Raw genomic sequence first — 14,529 nt, forward strand, 5'->3', positions numbered from 1 at the left:
TGCTAGCGACCACCCAGCTATTCCTAAGGTTTGGTCTGATTGTCTCAAGCGGCAATTCACTGCCTTGATCCAGAAAATCTTTTTTTCCCAGAAATTCAATCAAACGTTACGTTCTGTTGGAAGACGTAATATAGGTCTCCAATTCTTTATTTCTTCCATTGCATTGAAGCATACAATAAATCAAAAGAAGTCAGGATAAAAAAATGATGAAAAAAAAGCTGAAAAGTTAAAATAAAAAGTGAAATTCTGGCTTAAAACTGGTCTCCAGAAAACATAGATAATAAAAATGATCAAGCCTAGGAAATGATTGTCGCTGCCTGCTTGATGTGGAAAGTAAGAGCCAAAGAAGACGGGTGCCGTGGCTGAAATTATCCTTCGTCAGAATTGGTGAAGTTCTCTATTTTTGTCAAACAAGCAAACACAGGGGAAAGCGCGAACGCAGTCCCCCACTACCATAAATTATGCAGTCGAGTTTCCCACATTTGAGGAAATCGCAGAGGTCAACTGGTACAGAGTGCAATGAACCAGCCTCACTCTGGGAGAGCCACCTTAGGGATCATGGCTATTGCTCCCCTGCCAGGTAAGTATGACGTTCATTAGTAAGTGCTAGCGACCACCCAGCTATTCCTAAGGTTTGGTCTGATTGTCTCAAGCGGCAATTCACTGCCTTGATCCAGAAAATCTTTTTTTCCCAGAAATTCAATCAAACGTTACGTTCTGTTGGAAGACGTAATATAGGTCTCCAATTCTTTATTTCTTCCATTGCATTGAAGCATACAATAAATCAAAAGAAGTCAGGATAAAAAAATGATGAAAAAAAAGCTGAAAAGTTAAAATAAAAAGTGAAATTCTGGCTTAAAACTGGTCTCCAGAAAACATAGATAATAAAAATGATCAAGCCTAGGAAATGATTGTCGCTGCCTGCTTGATGCGGAAAGTAAGAGCCAAAGAAGACGGGTGCCGTGGCTGAAATTATCCTTCGTCAGAATTGGTGAAGTTCTCTATTTTTGTCAAACAAGCAAACACAGGGGAAATCGCGAACGCAGTCCCCCACTACCATAAATTATGCAGTCGAGTTTCCCACATTTGAGGAAATCGCAGAGGTCAACTGGTACGGAGTGCAATGAACCAGCCTCACTCTGGGAGAGCCACCTTAGGGATCATGGCTATTGCTCCCCTGCCAGGTAAGTATGACATGACGGGTACATTCAAAGGCACGCCCGCTGGGAAGCCTTTCCTTTAGGCTGTGGTGAAATAATAAAGCAAGTTAAAAAAAAAAAAAAAAGCAAATAAATAATCCAAATGATAGAAGGCTACAAAAGATTACCAAACCTCGTGGCTGATCGTTGTTTTCCTTAGCTACCAGTAATTTTAGTGCCTTCAGGTGGTTAGGTGTGAATAATTGAGCTGGATTCAGGGTGCGAAGGAGCAATTTGCATAAAGGCAAATGCTAGGCCAATGAGCCGAAGGATGGGAATTCGTAGCATGTAGTGAGAATAGTGTGCTGCCGGAAACAAGTGAATTCAGTGGGAGAGAAAGGTAAAAGGGAAATGCTAAGAAGCCAGCGGAAGGAATGGTGCAACAGAGCTCAGGAAGAAACGGGAGTCACGTAAGACACGCCCTAGACATGGGGCGCCATAAACTTTTATTAAACCAATCTTTCAGTCTCCTTAGAGCCTGTCAAAAATTGCCAATGCTGACTGTATTTCAAGTCATCATGGTGGGGTATTGGGTAAAGTTTTCAATTAGCAATAATCATGCCTCGGATTGACCTCATGGGCTACGATACTGCCACTGCGCAAAGCTAGCTGTTCAAGTGGGCCAGCTTTTAAGAGCTACCACGTAAGGAAACTTTAAGACAGCGGTGAGAAAAAGTTCATGACCATAAGCCATTGCAAAGGATTATGGGAGGCAATATTCTAATTAGGCCTGCTTCCTCCTACAGGGAAGCTTAAACCCCAACAAATTCCTCGGTCTTCTTATATGGCATCTTGGAATGGTTCCAAACCTATAACAGAGAGTGAGGGCAACCATATCTTGCAGCAAACCTTGTACAATTTTTTTTCTCTCTTTGGAAACAGTTTTGCCAAGATTCTACTACAGCAGCCATTAGGCAGAGTACACAATCCGCTGGTCTACGTTCGTCCCCAAAGTCACACATTTCATGACTCCATCGATAGGAATGACCCTTGCCTAGCACCTGTCTTCTCTTCATCCACACTCAACAGGGCTGAAAGAACATTTGTGGTGGCTTTTTCAAAATTCCATGGTGTTCATTAGTAAGTGCTAGCGACCACCCAGCTATTCCTAAGGTTTGGTCTGATTGTCTCAAGCGGCAATTCACTGCCTTGATCCAGAAAATCTTTTTTTCCCAGAAATTCAATCAAACGTTACGTTCTGTTGGAAGACGTAATATAGGTCTCCAATTCTTTATTTCTTCCATTGCATTGAAGCATACAATAAATCAAAAGAAGTCAGGATAAAAAAATGATGAAAAAAAAGCTGAAAAGTTAAAATAAAAAGTGAAATTCTGGCTTAAAACTGGTCTCCAGAAAACATAGATAATAAAAATGATCAAGCCTAGGAAATGATTGTCGCTGCCTGCTTGATGTGGAAAGTAAGAGCCAAAGAAGACGGGTGCCGTGGCTGAAATTATCCTTCGTCAGAATTGGTGAAGTTCTCTATTTTTGTCAAACAAGCAAACACAGGGGAAAGCGCGAACGCAGTCCCCCACTACCATAAATTATGCAGTCGAGTTTCCCACATTTGAGGAAATCGCAGAGGTCAACTGGTACAGAGTGCAATGAACCAGCCTCACTCTGGGAGAGCCACCTTAGGGATCATGGCTATTGCTCCCCTGCCAGGTAAGTATGACGTTCATTAGTAAGTGCTAGCGACCACCCAGCTATTCCTAAGGTTTGGTCTGATTGTCTCAAGCGGCAATTCACTGCCTTGATCCAGAAAATCTTTTTTTCCCAGAAATTCAATCAAACGTTACGTTCTGTTGGAAGACGTAATATAGGTCTCCAATTCTTTATTTCTTCCATTGCATTGAAGCATACAATAAATCAAAAGAAGTCAGGATAAAAAAATGATGAAAAAAAAGCTGAAAAGTTAAAATAAAAAGTGAAATTCTGGCTTAAAACTGGTCTCCAGAAAACATAGATAATAAAAATGATCAAGCCTAGGAAATGATTGTCGCTGCCTGCTTGATGCGGAAAGTAAGAGCCAAAGAAGACGGGTGCCGTGGCTGAAATTATCCTTCGTCAGAATTGGTGAAGTTCTCTATTTTTGTCAAACAAGCAAACACAGGGGAAATCGCGAACGCAGTCCCCCACTACCATAAATTATGCAGTCGAGTTTCCCACATTTGAGGAAATCGCAGAGGTCAACTGGTACAGAGTGCAATGAACCAGCCTCACTCTGGGAGAGCCACCTTAGGGATCATGGCTATTGCTCCCCTGCCAGGTAAGTATGACATGACGGGTACATTCAAAGGCACGCCCGCTGGGAAGCCTTTCCTTTAGGCTGTGGTGAAATAATAAAGCAAGTTAAAAAAAAAAAAAAAAGCAAATAAATAATCCAAATGATAGAAGGCTACAAAAGATTACCAAACCTCGTGGCTGATCGTTGTTTTCCTTAGCTACCAGTAATTTTAGTGCCTTCAGGTGGTTAGGTGTGAATAATTGAGCTGGATTCAGGGTGCGAAGGAGCAATTTGCATAAAGGCAAATGCTAGGCCAATGAGCCGAAGGATGGGAATTCGTAGCATGTAGTGAGAATAGTGTGCTGCCGGAAACAAGTGAATTCAGTGGGAGAGAAAGGTAAAAGGGAAATGCTAAGAAGCCAGCGGAAGGAATGGTGCAACAGAGCTCAGGAAGAAACGGGAGTCACGTAAGACACGCCCTAGACATGGGGCGCCATAAACTTTTATTAAACCAATCTTTCAGTCTCCTTAGAGCCTGTCAAAAATTGCCAATGCTGACTGTATTTCAAGTCATCATGGTGGGGTATTGGGTAAAGTTTTCAATTAGCAATAATCATGCCTCGGATTGACCTCATGGGCTACGATACTGCCACTGCGCAAAGCTAGCTGTTCAAGTGGGCCAGCTTTTAAGAGCTACCACGTAAGGAAACTTTAAGACAGCGGTGAGAAAAAGTTCATGACCATAAGCCATTGCAAAGGATTATGGGAGGCAATATTCTAATTAGGCCTGCTTCCTCCTACAGGGAAGCTTAAACCCCAACAAATTCCTCGGTCTTCTTATATGGCATCTTGGAATGGTTCCAAACCTATAACAGAGAGTGAGGGCAACCATATCTTGCAGCAAACCTTGTACAATTTTTTTTCTCTCTTTGGAAACAGTTTTGCCAAGATTCTACTACAGCAGCCATTAGGCAGAGTACACAATCCGCTGGTCTACGTTCGTCCCCAAAGTCACACATTTCATGACTCCATCGATAGGAATGACCCTTGCCTAGCACCTGTCTTCTCTTCATCCACACTCAACAGGGCTGAAAGAACATTTGTGGTGGCTTTTTCAAAATTCCATGGTGTTCATTAGTAAGTGCTAGCGACCACCCAGCTATTCCTAAGGTTTGGTCTGATTGTCTCAAGCGGCAATTCACTGCCTTGATCCAGAAAATCTTTTTTTCCCAGAAATTCAATCAAACGTTACGTTCTGTTGGAAGACGTAATATAGGTCTCCAATTCTTTATTTCTTCCATTGCATTGAAGCATACAATAAATCAAAAGAAGTCAGGATAAAAAAATGATGAAAAAAAAGCTGAAAAGTTAAAATAAAAAGTGAAATTCTGGCTTAAAACTGGTCTCCAGAAAACATAGATAATAAAAATGATCAAGCCTAGGAAATGATTGTCGCTGCCTGCTTGATGTGGAAAGTAAGAGCCAAAGAAGACGGGTGCCGTGGCTGAAATTATCCTTCGTCAGAATTGGTGAAGTTCTCTATTTTTGTCAAACAAGCAAACACAGGGGAAAGCGCGAACGCAGTCCCCCACTACCATAAATTATGCAGTCGAGTTTCCCACATTTGAGGAAATCGCAGAGGTCAACTGGTACAGAGTGCAATGAACCAGCCTCACTCTGGGAGAGCCACCTTAGGGATCATGGCTATTGCTCCCCTGCCAGGTAAGTATGACGTTCATTAGTAAGTGCTAGCGACCACCCAGCTATTCCTAAGGTTTGGTCTGATTGTCTCAAGCGGCAATTCACTGCCTTGATCCAGAAAATCTTTTTTTCCCAGAAATTCAATCAAACGTTACGTTCTGTTGGAAGACGTAATATAGGTCTCCAATTCTTTATTTCTTCCATTGCATTGAAGCATACAATAAATCAAAAGAAGTCAGGATAAAAAAATGATGAAAAAAAAGCTGAAAAGTTAAAATAAAAAGTGAAATTCTGGCTTAAAACTGGTCTCCAGAAAACATAGATAATAAAAATGATCAAGCCTAGGAAATGATTGTCGCTGCCTGCTTGATGCGGAAAGTAAGAGCCAAAGAAGACGGGTGCCGTGGCTGAAATTATCCTTCGTCAGAATTGGTGAAGTTCTCTATTTTTGTCAAACAAGCAAACACAGGGGAAATCGCGAACGCAGTCCCCCACTACCATAAATTATGCAGTCGAGTTTCCCACATTTGAGGAAATCGCAGAGGTCAACTGGTACAGAGTGCAATGAACCAGCCTCACTCTGGGAGAGCCACCTTAGGGATCATGGCTATTGCTCCCCTGCCAGGTAAGTATGACATGACGGGTACATTCAAAGGCACGCCCGCTGGGAAGCCTTTCCTTTAGGCTGTGGTGAAATAATAAAGCAAGTTAAAAAAAAAAAAAAAGCAAATAAATAATCCAAATGATAGAAGGCTACAAAAGATTACCAAACCTCGTGGCTGATCGTTGTTTTCCTTAGCTACCAGTAATTTTAGTGCCTTCAGGTGGTTAGGTGTGAATAATTGAGCTGGATTCAGGGTGCGAAGGAGCAATTTGCATAAAGGCAAATGCTAGGCCAATGAGCCGAAGGATGGGAATTCGTAGCATGTAGTGAGAATAGTGTGCTGCCGGAAACAAGTGAATTCAGTGGGAGAGAAAGGTAAAAGGGAAATGCTAAGAAGCCAGCGGAAGGAATGGTGCAACAGAGCTCAGGAAGAAACGGGAGTCACGTAAGACACGCCCTAGACATGGGGCGCCATAAACTTTTATTAAACCAATCTTTCAGTCTCCTTAGAGCCTGTCAAAAATTGCCAATGCTGACTGTATTTCAAGTCATCATGGTGGGGTATTGGGTAAAGTTTTCAATTAGCAATAATCATGCCTCGGATTGACCTCATGGGCTACGATACTGCCACTGCGCAAAGCTAGCTGTTCAAGTGGGCCAGCTTTTAAGAGCTACCACGTAAGGACACTTTAAGACAGCGGTGAGAAAAAGTTCATGACCATAAGCCATTGCAAAGGATTATGGGAGGCAATATTCTAATTAGGCCCGCTTCCTCCTACAGGGAAGCTTAAACCCCAACAAATTCCTCGGTCTTCTTATATGGCATCTTGGAATGGTTCCAAACCTATAACAGAGAGTGAGGGCAACCATATCTTGCAGCAAACCTTGTACAATTTTTTTTCTCTCTTTGGAAACAGTTTTGCCAAGATTCTACTACAGCAGCCATTAGGCAGAGTACACAATCCGCTGGTCTACGTTCGTCCCCAAAGTCACACATTTCATGACTCCATCGATAGGAATGACCCTTGCCTAGCACCTGTCTTCTCTTCATCCACACTCAACAGGGCTGAAAGAACATTTGTGGTGGCTTTTTCAAAATTCCATGGTGTTCATTAGTAAGTGCTAGCGACCACCCAGCTATTCCTAAGGTTTGGTCTGATTGTCTCAAGCGGCAATTCACTGATTTGATCCAGAAAATCTTTTTTTCCCAGAAATTCAATCAAACGTTACGTTCTGTTGGAAGACGTAATATAGGTCTCCAATTCTTTATTTCTTCCATTGCATTGAAGCATACAATAAATCAAAAGAAGTCAGGATAAAAAAATGATGAAAAAAAAGCTGAAAAGTTTAAATAAAAAGTGAAATTCTGGCTTAAAACTGGTCTCCAGGAAACATAGATAATAAAAATGATCAAGCCTAGGAAATGATTGTCGCTGCCTGCTTGATGTGGAAAGTAAGAGCCAAAGAAGACGGGTGCCGTGGCTGAAATTATCCTTCGTCAGAATTGGTGAAGTTCTCTATTTTTGTCAAACAAGCAAACACAGGGGAAAGCGCGAACGCAGTCCCCCACTACCATAAATTATACAGTCGAGTTTCCCACATTTGAGGAAATCGCAGAGGTCAACTGGTACGGAGTGCAATGAACCAGCCTCACTCTGGGAGAGCCACCTTAGGGATCATGGCTATTGCTCCCCTGCCAGGTAAGTATGACATGACGGGTACATTCAAAGGCACGCCCGCTGGGAAGCCTTTCCTTTAGGCTGTGGTGAAATAATAAAGTAAGTTAAAAAAAAAAAAAAGCAAATAAATAATCCAAATGATAGAAGGCTACAAAAGATTACCAAACCTCGTGGCTGATCGTTGTTTTCCTTAGCTACCAGTAATTTTAGTGCCTTCAGGTGGTTAGGTGTGAATAATTGAGCTGGATTCAGGGTGCGAAGGAGCAATTTGCATAAAGGCAAATGCTAGGCCAATGAGCCGAAGGATGGGAATTCGTAGCATGTAGTGAGAATAGTGTGCTGCCGGAAACAAGTGAATTCAGTGGGAGAGAAAGGTAAAAGGGAAATGCTAAGAAGCCAGCGGAAGGAATAGTGCAACAGAGCTCAGGAAGAAACGGGAGTCACGTAAGACACGCCCTAGACATGGGGCGCCATAAACTTTTATTAAACCAATCTTTCAGTCTCCTTAGAGCCTGTCAAAAATTGCCAATGCTGACTGTATTTCAAGTCATCATGGCAGGGTATTGGGTAAAGTTTTCAATTAGCAATAATCACGCCTCGGATTGACCTCATGGGCTACGATACTGCCACTGCGCAAAGCTAGCTGTTCAAGTGGGCCAGCTTTTAAGAGCTACCACGTAAGGACACTTTAAGACAGCGGTGAGAAAAAGTTCATGACCATAAGCCATTGCAAAGGATTATGGGAGGCAATATTCTAATTAGGCCCGCTTCCTCCTACAGGGAAGCTTAAACCCCAACAAATTCCTCGGTCTTCTTATATGGCATCTTGGAATGGTTCCAAACCTATAACAGAGAGTGAGGGCAACCATATCTTGCAGCAAACCTTGTACAATTTTTTTTCTCTCTTTGGAAACAGTTTTGCCAAGATTCTACTACAGCAGCCATTAGGCAGAGTACACAATCCGCTGGTCTACGTTCGTCCCCAAAGTCACACATTTCATGACTCCATCGATAGGAATGACCCTTGCCTAGCACCTGTCTTCTCTTCATCCACACTCAACAGGGCTGAAAGAACATTTGTGGTGGCTTTTTCAAAATTCCATGGTGTTCATTAGTAAGTGCTAGCGACCACCCAGCTATTCCTAAGGTTTGGTCTGATTGTCTCAAGCGGCAATTCACTGCCTTGATCCAGAAAATCTTTTTTTCCCAGAAATTCAATCAAACGTTACGTTCTGTTGGAAGACGTAATATAGGTCTCCAATTCTTTATTTCTTCCATTGCATTGAAGCATACAATAAATCAAAAGAAGTCAGGATAAAAAAATGATGAAAAAAAAGCTGAAAAGTTAAAATAAAAAGTGAAATTCTGGCTTAAAACTGGTCTCCAGAAAACATAGATAATAAAAATGATCAAGCCTAGGAAATGATTGTCGCTGCCTGCTTGATGTGGAAAGTAAGAGCCAAAGAAGACGGGTGCCGTGGCTGAAATTATCCTTCGTCAGAATTGGTGAAGTTCTCTATTTTTGTCAAACAAGCAAACACAGGGGAAAGCGCGAACGCAGTCCCCCACTACCATAAATTATGCAGTCGAGTTTCCCACATTTGAGGAAATCGCAGAGGTCAACTGGTACGGAGTGCAATGAACCAGCCTCACTCTGGGAGAGCCACCTTAGGGATCATGGCTATTGCTCCCCTGCCAGGTAAGTATGACATGATGGGTACATTCAAAGGCACGCCCGCTGGGAAGCCTTTCCTTTAGGCTGTGGTGAAATAATAAAGCAAGTTTAAAAAAAAAAAAAAAAAAGAAGAGCAAATAAATAATCCAAATGATAGAAGGCTACAAAAGATTACCAAACCTCGTGGCTGATCGTTGTTTTCCTTAGCTACCAGTAATTTTAGTGCCTTCAGGTGGTTAGGTGTGAATAATTGAGCTGGATTCAGGGTGCGAAGGAGCAATTTGCATAAAGGCAAATGCTAGGCCAATGAGCCGAAGGATGGGAATTCGTAGCATGTAGTGAGAATAGTGTGCTGCCGGAAACAAGTGGATTCAGTGGGAGAGAAAGGTAAAAGGGAAATGCAAGGAAGCCAGCGGAAGGAATGGTGCAACAGAGCTCAGGAAGAAACGGGAGTCACGTAAGACACGCCCTAGACATGGGGCGCCATAAACTTTTTTTAAACCAATCTTTCAGTCTCCTTAGAGCCTGTCAAAAATTGCCAATGCTGACTGTATTTCAAGTCATCATGGCGGGGTATTGGGTAAAGTTTTCAATTAGCAATAATCACGCCTCGGATTGACCTCATGGGCTACGATACTGCCACTGCGCAAAGTTAACTGTTCAAGTGGGCCAGCTTTTAAGAGCTACCACGTAAGGACACTTTAAGACAGCGGTGAGAAAAAGTTCATGACCATAAGCCATTGCAAAGGATTGTGGGAGGCAATATTCTAATTAGGCCCGCTTCCTCCTACAGGGAAGCTTAAACCCCAACAAATTCCTCGGTCTTCTTATATGGCATCTTGGAATGGTTCCAAACCTATAACAGAGAGTGAGGGCAGCCATATCTTGCAGCAAACCTTGTACAATTTTTTTTCTCTCTTTGGAAACAGTTTTGCCAAGATTCTACTACAGCAGCCATTAGGCAGAGTACACAATCCGCTGGTCTACGTTCGTCCCCAAAGTCACACATTTCATGACTCCATCGATAGGAATGACCCTTGCCTAGCACCTGTCTTCTCTTCATCCACACTCAACAGGGCTGAAAGAACATTTGTGGTGGCTTTTTCAAAATTCCATGGTGTTCATTAGTAAGTGCTAGCGACCACCCAGCTATTCCTAAGGTTTGGTCTGATTGTCTCAAGCGGCAATTCACTGCCTTGATCCAGAAAATCTTTTTTTCCCAGAAATTCAATCAAACGTTACGTTCTGTTGGAAGACGTAATATAGGTCTCCAATTCTTTATTTCTTCCATTGCATTGAAGCATACAATAAATCAAAAGAAGTCAGGATAAAAAAATGATGAAAAAAAAGCTGAAAAGTTAAAATAAAAAGTGAAATTCTGGCTTAAAACTGGTCTCCAGAAAACATAGATAATAAAAATGATCAAGCCTAGGAAATGATTGTCGCTGCCTGCTTGATGTGGAAAGTAAGAGCCAAAGAAGACGGGTGCCGTGGCTGAAATTATCCTTCGTCAGAATTGGTGAAGTTCTCTATTTTTGTCAAACAAGCAAACACAGGGGAAAGCGCGAACGCAGTCCCCCACTACCATAAATTATGCAGTCGAGTTTCCCACATTTGAGGAAATCGCAGAGGTCAACTGGTACAGAGTGCAATGAACCAGCCTCACTCTGGGAGAGCCACCTTAGGGATCATGGCTATTGCTCCCCTGCCAGGTAAGTATGACGTTCATTAGTAAGTGCTAGCGACCACCCAGCTATTCCTAAGGTTTGGTCTGATTGTCTCAAGCGGCAATTCACTGCCTTGATCCAGAAAATCTTTTTTTCCCAGAAATTCAATCAAACGTTACGTTCTGTTGGAAGACGTAATATAGGTCTCCAATTCTTTATTTCTTCCATTGCATTGAAGCATACAATAAATCAAAAGAAGTCAGGATAAAAAAATGATGAAAAAAAAGCTGAAAAGTTAAAATAAAAAGTGAAATTCTGGCTTAAAACTGGTCTCCAGAAAACATAGATAATAAAAATGATCAAGCCTAGGAAATGATTGTCGCTGCCTGCTTGATGCGGAAAGTAAGAGCCAAAGAAGACGGGTGCCGTGGCTGAAATTATCCTTCGTCAGAATTGGTGAAGTTCTCTATTTTTGTCAAACAAGCAAACACAGGGGAAATCGCGAACGCAGTCCCCCACTACCATAAATTATGCAGTCGAGTTTCCCACATTTGAGGAAATCGCAGAGGTCAACTGGTACAGAGTGCAATGAACCAGCCTCACTCTGGGAGAGCCACCTTAGGGATCATGGCTATTGCTCCCCTGCCAGGTAAGTATGACATGACGGGTACATTCAAAGGCACGCCCGCTGGGAAGCCTTTCCTTTAGGCTGTGGTGAAATAATAAAGCAAGTTAAAAAAAAAAAAAAAAGCAAATAAATAATCCAAATGATAGAAGGCTACAAAAGATTACCAAACCTCGTGGCTGATCGTTGTTTTCCTTAGCTACCAGTAATTTTAGTGCCTTCAGGTGGTTAGGTGTGAATAATTGAGCTGGATTCAGGGTGCGAAGGAGCAATTTGCATAAAGGCAAATGCTAGGCCAATGAGCCGAAGGATGGGAATTCGTAGCATGTAGTGAGAATAGTGTGCTGCCGGAAACAAGTGAATTCAGTGGGAGAGAAAGGTAAAAGGGAAATGCTAAGAAGCCAGCGGAAGGAATGGTGCAACAGAGCTCAGGAAGAAACGGGAGTCACGTAAGACACGCCCTAGACATGGGGCGCCATAAACTTTTATTAAACCAATCTTTCAGTCTCCTTAGAGCCTGTCAAAAATTGCCAATGCTGACTGTATTTCAAGTCATCATGGTGGGGTATTGGGTAAAGTTTTCAATTAGCAATAATCATGCCTCGGATTGACCTCATGGGCTACGATACTGCCACTGCGCAAAGCTAGCTGTTCAAGTGGGCCAGCTTTTAAGAGCTACCACGTAAGGACACTTTAAGACAGCGGTGAGAAAAAGTTCATGACCATAAGCCATTGCAAAGGATTATGGGAGGCAATATTCTAATTAGGCCCGCTTCCTCCTACAGGGAAGCTTAAACCCCAACAAATTCCTCGGTCTTCTTATATGGCATCTTGGAATGGTTCCAAACCTATAACAGAGAGTGAGGGCAACCATATCTTGCAGCAAACCTTGTACAATTTTTTTTCTCTCTTTGGAAACAGTTTTGCCAAGATTCTACTACAGCAGCCATTAGGCAGAGTACACAATCCGCTGGTCTACGTTCGTCCCCAAAGTCACACATTTCATGACTCCATCGATAGGAATGACCCTTGCCTAGCACCTGTCTTCTCTTCATCCACACTCAACAGGGCTGAAAGAACATTTGTGGTGGCTTTTTCAAAATTCCATGGTGTTCATTAGTAAGTGCTAGCGACCACCCAGCTATTCCTAAGGTTTGGTCTGATTGTCTCAAGCGGCAATTCACTGATTTGATCCAGAAAATCTTTTTTTCCCAGAAATTCAATCAAACGTTACGTTCTGTTGGAAGACGTAATATAGGTCTCCAATTCTTTATTTCTTCCATTGCATTGAAGCATACAATAAATCAAAAGAAGTCAGGATAAAAAAATGATGAAAAAAAAGCTGAAAAGTTTAAATAAAAAGTGAAATTCTGGCTTAAAACTGGTCTCCAGAAAACATAGATAATAAAAATGATCAAGCCTAGGAAATGATTGTCGCTGCCTGCTTGATGTGGAAAGTAAGAGCCAAAGAAGACGGGTGCCGTGGCTGAAATTATCCTTCGTCAGAATTGGTGAAGTTCTCTATTTTTGTCAAACAAGCAAACACAGGGGAAAGCGCGAACGCAGTCCCCCACTACCATAAATTATACAGTCGAGTTTCCCACATTTGAGGAAATCGCAGAGGTCAACTGGTACGGAGTGCAATGAACCAGCCTCACTCTGGGAGAGCCACCTTAGGGATCATGGCTATTGCTCCCCTGCCAGGTAAGTATGACATGACGGGTACATTCAAAGGCACGCCCGCTGGGAAGCCTTTCCTTTAGGCTGTGGTGAAATAATAAAGTAAGTTAAAAAAAAAAAAAAGCAAATAAATAATCCAAATGATAGAAGGCTACAAAAGATTACCAAACCTCGTGGCTGATCGTTGTTTTCCTTAGCTACCAGTAATTTTAGTGCCTTCAGGTGGTTAGGTGTGAATAATTGAGCTGGATTCAGGGTGCGAAGGAGCAATTTGCATAAAGGCAAATGCTAGGCCAATGAGCCGAAGGATGGGAATTCGTAGCATGTAGTGAGAATAGTGTGCTGCCGGAAACAAGTGAATTCAGTGGGAGAGAAAGGTAAAAGGGAAATGTTAAGAAGCCAGCGGAAGGAATGGTGCAACAGAGCTCAGGAAGAAACGGGAGTCACGTAAGACACGCCCTAGACATGGGGCGCCATAAACTTTTATTAAACCAATCTTTCAGTCTCCTTAGAGCCTGTCAAAAATTGCCAATGCTGACTGTATTTCAAGTCATCATGGCGGAGTATTGGGTAAAGTTTTCAATTAGCAATAATCACGCCTCGGATTGACCTCATGGGCTACGATACTGCCACTGCGCAAAGTTAACTGTTCAAGTGGGCCAGCTTTTAAGAGCTACCACGTAAGGACACTTTAAGACAGCGGTGAGAAAAAGTTCATGACCATAAGCCATTGCAAAGGATTGTGGGAGGCAATATTCTAATTAGGCCCGCTTCCTCCTACAGGGAAGCTTAAACCCCAACAAATTCCTCGGTCTTCTTATATGGCATCTTGGAATGGTTCCAAACCTATAACAGAGAGTGAGGGCAACCATATCTTGCAGCAAACCTTGTACAATTTTTTTTCTCTCTTTGGAAACGGTTTTGCCAAGATTCTACTACAGCAGCCATTAGGCAGAGTACACAATCCGCTGGTCTACGTTCGTCCCCAAAGTCACACATTTCATGACTCCATCGATAGGAATGACCCTTGCCTAGCACCTGTCTTCTCTTCATCCACACTCAACAGGGCTGAAAGAACATTTGTGGTGGCTTTTTCAAAATTCCATGGTGTTCATTAGTAAGTGCTAGCGACCACCCAGCTATTCCTAAGGTTTGGTCTGATTGTCTCAAGCGGCAATTCACTGCCTTGATCCAGAAAATCTTTTTTTCCCAGAAATTCAATCAAACGTTACGTTCTGTTGGAAGACGTAATATAGGTCTCCAATTCTTTATTTCTTCCATTGCATTGAAGCATACAATAAATCAAAAGAAGTCAGGATAAAAAAATGATGAAAAAAAAGCTGAAAAGTTAAAATAAAAAGTGAAATTCTGGCTTAAAACTGGTCTCCAGAAAACATAGATAATAAAAATGATCAAGCCTAGGAAATGATTGTCGCTGCCTGCTTGATGTGGAAAGTAAGAGCCAAAGAAGA

At 42.3% G+C, this 14,529-nt stretch overlaps 18 non-coding genes across 18 annotated transcripts; all 18 read right to left on the reverse strand.

The window, feature by feature from the left end:
• Window positions 1-421: 421 nt before the first annotated feature.
• On the reverse strand, window positions 422-588 carry LOC134590223 (U1 spliceosomal RNA). The gene has a single exon (XR_010087178.1). It is a non-coding gene; the product is annotated as a U1 spliceosomal RNA (small nuclear RNA).
• A 437-nt stretch (window positions 589-1,025) lies between these two features.
• LOC134591133 (U1 spliceosomal RNA) lies at window positions 1,026-1,192 on the reverse strand. The gene has a single exon (XR_010087955.1). It is a non-coding gene; the product is annotated as a U1 spliceosomal RNA (small nuclear RNA).
• Window positions 1,193-1,665: 473 nt separating this feature from the next.
• On the reverse strand, window positions 1,666-1,806 carry LOC134593506 (U4 spliceosomal RNA). The gene has a single exon (XR_010089979.1). It is a non-coding gene; the product is annotated as a U4 spliceosomal RNA (small nuclear RNA).
• Window positions 1,807-2,705: 899 nt separating this feature from the next.
• On the reverse strand, window positions 2,706-2,872 carry LOC134590225 (U1 spliceosomal RNA). Its single transcript, XR_010087179.1, has one exon. It is a non-coding gene; the product is annotated as a U1 spliceosomal RNA (small nuclear RNA).
• Window positions 2,873-3,309: 437 nt separating this feature from the next.
• On the reverse strand, window positions 3,310-3,476 carry LOC134591159 (U1 spliceosomal RNA). Its single transcript, XR_010087977.1, has one exon. It is a non-coding gene; the product is annotated as a U1 spliceosomal RNA (small nuclear RNA).
• Window positions 3,477-3,949: 473 nt separating this feature from the next.
• Window positions 3,950-4,090, reverse strand: LOC134593507 (U4 spliceosomal RNA). The gene has a single exon (XR_010089980.1). It is a non-coding gene; the product is annotated as a U4 spliceosomal RNA (small nuclear RNA).
• Window positions 4,091-4,989: 899 nt separating this feature from the next.
• Window positions 4,990-5,156, reverse strand: LOC134590226 (U1 spliceosomal RNA). Its single transcript, XR_010087180.1, has one exon. It is a non-coding gene; the product is annotated as a U1 spliceosomal RNA (small nuclear RNA).
• A 437-nt stretch (window positions 5,157-5,593) lies between these two features.
• On the reverse strand, window positions 5,594-5,760 carry LOC134591160 (U1 spliceosomal RNA). Its single transcript, XR_010087978.1, has one exon. It is a non-coding gene; the product is annotated as a U1 spliceosomal RNA (small nuclear RNA).
• A 472-nt stretch (window positions 5,761-6,232) lies between these two features.
• On the reverse strand, window positions 6,233-6,373 carry LOC134593508 (U4 spliceosomal RNA). Its single transcript, XR_010089981.1, has one exon. It is a non-coding gene; the product is annotated as a U4 spliceosomal RNA (small nuclear RNA).
• Window positions 6,374-7,272: 899 nt separating this feature from the next.
• LOC134590462 (U1 spliceosomal RNA) lies at window positions 7,273-7,439 on the reverse strand. The gene has a single exon (XR_010087382.1). It is a non-coding gene; the product is annotated as a U1 spliceosomal RNA (small nuclear RNA).
• A 471-nt stretch (window positions 7,440-7,910) lies between these two features.
• Window positions 7,911-8,051, reverse strand: LOC134593274 (U4 spliceosomal RNA). The gene has a single exon (XR_010089779.1). It is a non-coding gene; the product is annotated as a U4 spliceosomal RNA (small nuclear RNA).
• An 899-nt stretch (window positions 8,052-8,950) lies between these two features.
• LOC134589943 (U1 spliceosomal RNA) lies at window positions 8,951-9,117 on the reverse strand. Its single transcript, XR_010086941.1, has one exon. It is a non-coding gene; the product is annotated as a U1 spliceosomal RNA (small nuclear RNA).
• A 481-nt stretch (window positions 9,118-9,598) lies between these two features.
• Window positions 9,599-9,739, reverse strand: LOC134592856 (U4 spliceosomal RNA). Its single transcript, XR_010089422.1, has one exon. It is a non-coding gene; the product is annotated as a U4 spliceosomal RNA (small nuclear RNA).
• Window positions 9,740-10,638: 899 nt separating this feature from the next.
• On the reverse strand, window positions 10,639-10,805 carry LOC134590227 (U1 spliceosomal RNA). Its single transcript, XR_010087181.1, has one exon. It is a non-coding gene; the product is annotated as a U1 spliceosomal RNA (small nuclear RNA).
• Window positions 10,806-11,242: 437 nt separating this feature from the next.
• On the reverse strand, window positions 11,243-11,409 carry LOC134591161 (U1 spliceosomal RNA). Its single transcript, XR_010087979.1, has one exon. It is a non-coding gene; the product is annotated as a U1 spliceosomal RNA (small nuclear RNA).
• Window positions 11,410-11,882: 473 nt separating this feature from the next.
• LOC134593509 (U4 spliceosomal RNA) lies at window positions 11,883-12,023 on the reverse strand. Its single transcript, XR_010089982.1, has one exon. It is a non-coding gene; the product is annotated as a U4 spliceosomal RNA (small nuclear RNA).
• Window positions 12,024-12,922: 899 nt separating this feature from the next.
• LOC134590463 (U1 spliceosomal RNA) lies at window positions 12,923-13,089 on the reverse strand. Its single transcript, XR_010087383.1, has one exon. It is a non-coding gene; the product is annotated as a U1 spliceosomal RNA (small nuclear RNA).
• Window positions 13,090-13,560: 471 nt separating this feature from the next.
• LOC134593135 (U4 spliceosomal RNA) lies at window positions 13,561-13,701 on the reverse strand. Its single transcript, XR_010089661.1, has one exon. It is a non-coding gene; the product is annotated as a U4 spliceosomal RNA (small nuclear RNA).
• Between the last annotated feature and the right edge of the window lie 828 nt (window positions 13,702-14,529).

Source organism: Pelobates fuscus, chromosome 2 (assembly GCF_036172605.1).
Source record: "Pelobates fuscus isolate aPelFus1 chromosome 2, aPelFus1.pri, whole genome shotgun sequence".
Classification (NCBI taxonomy): Eukaryota; Metazoa; Chordata; class Amphibia; order Anura; family Pelobatidae; genus Pelobates; species Pelobates fuscus.